Consider the following 6,364-nt stretch of genomic DNA (forward strand, 5'->3'; position numbering starts at 1 on the left):
TTTATATCTCATCACGTCTTGACCATATCACATCACAACATGCCCTGCAAAAACAAGTTAGACGTCCTCTACTTTGTTGTTGCAAGTTTTACGTGGCTGCTACGGGCTTCTAGCAAGAACCGTTCTTACCTACGCATCAAAACCACAATGATTTTTCGTCAAGTGTGTTGTTTTAACCTTCAACAAGTACCGTCTGTAGTCAAACTTGATTCAACTAAAGTTGGAGAAATAGACACCTACCAGCCACCTGTGTGCAGAGCACGTTGGTAGAACCAGTCTCATGAACGCGGTCATGTAATGTCAGTCCGGGCCACTTCATCCAACAATACCACCGAATCAAAGTAAGACGTTGGTGGCAAGAAGTATGACTATTATCGCCCACAACTCTTGGTGTTCTACTCATGCATATCATCTATGCATTGACCTGGCTCGGATGCCACTGTTGGGAAACATAGCATGCAATTTGAAAATTTTTCCTACGATCACACAAGATCTTTCTACGATATGCATAGCAGCGAGATGGGGAGAGTGTGTCCATGTACCCTCGTAGACCGAAAGCGGAAGCGTTATGATAATGTAGTTGATGTAGTCGAACATCTTCACAATCCAACCGATCTAAGTACTGAACGTACGGAACCTCCGTGTTCAGCACATGTTCAGGTCGATGACGTCCCTCGAACTCTTGATCTAGTAGAGGGCCGAGGGAGAGTTCCATCAGCACGATAGCATGGTGATGATGATGGTGATGTGATCCGCGCAGGGCTTTGCTTAAGCACTACGACGCTATGACCGGAGGAGTAAACTATGGAGGGGGCACCACACACGGCTAAGAGAATTCTTGGTGTGCTTTGGGGTACCCCCCGCCCCCGTATATAAAGGTGGGGGGAGGAGGCCGGTGGCCAGGAGGGGCACGCCAAGGGGGGAGTCCTACTTGGACTCCTAGTCCAAGTAGGATTCGCCCCCCCCCCTTTCCTTTCTCTACCAGAGGGAAAAGGAAGCAGAGGGAATGGAAGAGGGAAAGGGGGGAGCCGCCCCCTACCACTAATCCAATACGGACTTCCATGGGGGGAGGCCACCCCTTGCAACCCTCCTCTCTCTCTCTCCACTAAGGCCCACTAAGGCCCGTTATTTCCTCGGGGGGTTCCAGTAACCCCTCGGTACTCCGGTAAAATATATGAATCATTCGGAACCATTCTGATGTCTGAATATAACCTTCCAATATATGAATCTTTAACTCTCGACAATTTCAAGACTCCTCGTCATGTCCGTGATCTCATCCAAGACTCCGAACAATCTTCGGTCACCAAAACACATAACTCATAATACAAATCATCATCGAACATTGAGCGTGCGGACCCTACGGGTTCGAGAACTATGTAGACATGACCGAGACACATCTCCGGTCAATAACCAGTAGCGGAACCTGGATGCTCATATTGGTTCCTACATATTCTACAAAGATCTTTATTGGTCAAGCCGCATAAAAATATACTTTATTCCCTTTGTCACCGGTATGTTACTTTCCTGAGATTTGATCGTCGGTATCATCATACCTAGTTCAATCTCGTTACTGGCAAGTCTCTTTACTCGTTCCATAATGCATCATCCCGCAACTAACTCATTAGTCACATTGCTTGCAAGGTTTATAGTGATGTGCAATACCGAGAGGGCCCAAAGATACTTCTCCGATACACGGAGTGACAAATCCTAATCTTGATCTATGCCAACTCAACAAACACCTTCAGAGACAATTATAGAGCATCTTTAGAATCACCCAGTTATGTTGTGACATTTGATAGCACACAAGGTGTTCCTCTGGTATTCGGGAGTTGCATAATCTCATAGTCAGAGGAATATGTATAAGTCATGAAGAAAGCAATAGCAATATAACTAAACGATCATAATGCGAAGCTAACGGATGGGTCTTGTCCATCACATCATTCTCTAATGATTTCTTCCTGTTCATCAAATGATAACACATGTTTATGGTCAGGAAACTTAACCATCTTTGATCAACGAGCTAGTCAAGTAGAGGCATACTAGGGACACTCTATTTGTCTATGTATTCACACATGTACTAAGTTTCTGGTTAATACAATTCTAGCATGAATAATAAAAATTTATCATGATATATGGAAATATAATAACAACTTTATTATTGCCTCTAGGGCCTATTTCCTTCACGAACTTAGCCAAGCGACTTTTGCCGGCTTGGCTAAGGTGAATTACTTCAAACACGGAGGGGGGGGGGAGAACTCGCCCCGCACGCCGGAGACTATAGGTCCACGGGGAACCTTGGAGTTGTGAGACACCGGCGTTGGAGGCTAGTTCGGGGGCTACTGAGGGAGTCCTGGACTAGGGGGTCCTCGGGCTGCAGGCCTATCTCTTATGGGCCGGATAGGTGGGCCGATGTACGACTACAACAAGGCCAATCTATAAGGTGACTCTGTGTCTGGACAGGAAACCTTCGAAGCCTTGGTGTGTCCTCCAAGTGAAGATGGAAGAATCGACATGTTTATTTCCCTGTTGTAACTGACCATGTGTAACCCTAGGATCCCTGGTGTCTATATAAACCAGAGGGTTTAGTCCATAGAGGCTAGAAGAACAACAATCATCCTACTCACCTAGGGTTTACTTCGGCTGATCTCATGGTATATCAACTCTGTAATCATCCTATACACTTCAATATAATCAAGCAGGACGTATGGTTTTACCTCTTTGAGAGGGCTTGCACCTGGGTAAACATTGTGTCCTTCATCCCTTGTTTCCCATTGATCCAAGATCAACAGCTCGGGAACCCTACCCGGGATCCGTTGGTTTTGCCACCAACAAGCACCTTCTCTCTTTGTCAATAAGAAGGATGGTACAAATCGTTTGGTCCAAGACTACCGACCTACTCGGAAGGATCTGGTCGGATTCAACATAGTCAGATCCGTGTGGAGATAAGGTCCGAGTCGGACATGCCCAACTATGAGTTGCAGCGATATTTCATATGTGAGTCTCTAGTACAACATACGTTCTCTGTCCTAAGACTTGAGCTGGAGCATGTACCCGGGATGGCCATAGACCTGCTTTGGGCCGACCAAATGGTACTTCATGACTGGGTAGTTATACAGGTATACTCTGGGCCTGTCGTGTGATCCAACCAAGATAAGCATGGCCATGCGACAAGGATTATGAGATAACCCGGTTTGTTGTCGGTATCACTAGAACGAGAACGAGGTCTGGCTAGCATAAGGGTGTCAGACTCGCCTTGAGCCTGACAACATATATCATGTGGCAAAGGGAATAGAAGTGTGAGATGTTGTACGGGTTCGCCTAACCAGCTTAATCGGACATTTGGAGTTGGCACGCATTGCTAGAGGCTGCTACCGACTAGCCACGCCGGATGTGATCTGACTCGCGACCAATTGAACGAGAACCTAAGGGGTCGTGTCCTTAAGGGAAGAAACCTCTGACGCCTGATCTGACTCCACGAGTCAGATGTGATCCTACTCGGACTCGGATCTATGCTGAATAGACTTTGGGCTTTAGGATCCGTGCGAGGCCCAAGTGTGGAGCCTGCGATGGATGCCTATATATAGTGGGGGTGCGCCACACTCATTTGGTTGATCGCTTCGGCGCTGGCACTAGGGATTTGCATGTGTTGCAACTAGCCACCTCCACTCGCTGTCGACTGCGTGATCGAACCTAGTAGTCCGCCACATGGTGTTCTCCTGGACGCAGGGATACCATTAGGGGCGGTGCACTTGTGTCGCTCCGGCGAACCTGTATGAAGGATCCAACGACCGGCTATTCGAGGGAGATCAGACCAGGAGGAGACGATCCATGCGTACATGCTGCCCCAATTCCTCTTTCATTGCACAGCACTGCGCGTCTAGTGGTAACGATCCATGATCTATCTCCTGTAGCATGATCTTGGTTGCTCTGCGTGTAGGAAAATTTTAATTTGTAGTTGACGCACCCTATGTAGATTCCAATAGTAGTATCAGAGCCTCTGCTATAGGATTTGGATTTAGATTGTATGCATATTAGATATCTGGAGGCGGCAGATGAGATATGTTGTCGATTATGTGATCGGCTATGTGCATAGTTGGTGAGATGAACTACACATGGAGATCGATGTGGCTATGTTTTATATCAATAGGAATCAGTGAGGTCGTGACATGACCTACCCCTATCAGTTGGTATCCACCATCGGGGTTAACATTGAAATTAAATTCAAATCAGATTCGTGACGATCGATGAGATCGGTCAGATCAGAAAATTCGGCGTGATCGGAGTACATATGGGATCTGTGATTTCCGAAAACGTCGAGCGCTGCCCGCACCTACGAGGGGCGATGCCCCTTCAAACCCCACTGGCTAACCGGCTAGCGGAACCGCCTTGTGCGTAGCGCCTTATATTTCATACATGATCACACAAAACGGTAGAATGTGATTCTATGCATAACTTTGTTTTGCAGGTTTGATGTGAATAGTATGGCTCATGTGTATGTGATGCATGTGTGTAAATTATACATGGCCTGCGTATCATGTTTTGTCAGCCATCAGGAGCCAAAGAGATGTCATTATAATGTATAATGACCTGCATATTGACTTTTGATTCTCTATAAAAATCATTAATAGTTGTAGTAGTTGGGTAATAGAGATCTGGTTGGTGGCTTGGCGTCCTAGCGTGACAAACAAGATGGAGTCCCTAGATGGTCAGCGGAGTAGGAGCTAACCTGGAAGAACATCCATGAAGGAGCCATACTATTTCACAATATATGTTTATTTATGATTGTGATGCTTCTTTGTTTCTATGCATGTTAAAATTGTAGAAAGATCCCTCGTTAATATCAAGCAAATTGCCACCCCTGATGTTGCACCTTCGCACGTCAAGTGCATCTAGTAGTTGGCTCATAAAATTGGGGTGCTGCTAGGTGTCCTTGAACTGAAGGGTTCGTGTCAGAGACGGACAAGCACTGCATCAGGTTGACTTGACAAGGTTATCAAAACGGTTTTGGGCCTTGTGGCAAAGAAGATTGGGAGCTGAGGTATAAGATACATACCTGACTGACAGGAGTCGTATAGAGATACAATTAGCAATGAATTGCTTACCGGATAGGCATGTTGGCTAGCAGTGCTGCTAAAGCTCACTATTCGCAGGCATCAGTCGAATCCTGAATCACTAAGAGTTTGCAGAGGGATGCTGACTTCAGTGGGATTATTTCTGTTTAAGGCGTGAATTACTCTACAAAAACACATTGCTTAGTGATTGCATATTTTTTCCGTTGTAGATCAATAGCACCACCTGCTCAAACCAACATTGCATTGATATCAATCTTGGAAAAGGATAAACTTAATGTAACAAACTTTACCACCTCGTATAGAAATTTGAGAATTGTTCTCAAGCACAATAAGAAGGAACATGTTCTAGAGGATCCACTTCTAGAGGAACCTGTCGATACTGCTAATGCCACAACCAGGAATGACTACCAGAAACTCGTTGATGAATCAAACTAGATCAACTGCCTCATGCTAGCTTCTATGGAGCTCGATTTGCAGCAGCATTTTGAAGATGTGGGGGCTTTCAATATGATCGAGAGTCTCAAGAGCATGTTTCGGGTACATGGTAGGACCGAAAGGTTCAACATATGGCAATCCTTGATGGATTGTAAGCTGAAGAAGGTGATCCACTTAGCCCGCGCGTGATCAAGATGATCGCATACGTGCAAGCTTTGGAAAGGTTAGGCTTCCTGGTCTTGGATGAGATGGCTACCAATGCAGCTATGGGTTCTCTTCCACCTAGCTATGGGACGTTCATATCGAACTATCATATGAACGACATGGATAATAAGCTCACTGAATTGCATGGGCTGCTAAAGGTGGTAAACCAAGATATCAAGAAAGGCACACATCAAGTGTTGATGGTGCAGAACCCCGGCAAGTTCAAGAAGAGTTGGTCTAAGAAAAAGGCTAAGGCAAAGGGAACGAAGAATGTAATCTCCGCTACTGCGTCGAAGTCTGGACCAGACTCAGGGACCATTTGCTATCATTGAAATGAGACCGGTCACTATAGCAAGTGGCTTAAAGAGCATGGCAAGAAGGCCGGAAATGCTTCTTCAGGCAAAGGTACACTTGTTACATATGTTATAGACATTTACCTTGGTGACATACCTAGTAGCTCTCGGGTGTTTTATATCAGATCGGTTGTTCATATTTGCAACTCGATGTAGGGGCTGGTAAGAACTAGGCGTGTGGCACAACGCGAGATCAACATTCGGATCGGCAACAAAGCAGGAGTTGCTACGTTGGAGGTCGGCATGATATAGCTCGAGCTTCCTTCCCGATTCATTTTGGAATTGAATAATTGTTATTAC

Source organism: Triticum aestivum, chromosome 6A, assembly GCF_018294505.1.
Source record: "Triticum aestivum cultivar Chinese Spring chromosome 6A, IWGSC CS RefSeq v2.1, whole genome shotgun sequence".
Taxonomy (NCBI): Eukaryota; Viridiplantae; Streptophyta; class Magnoliopsida; order Poales; family Poaceae; genus Triticum; species Triticum aestivum.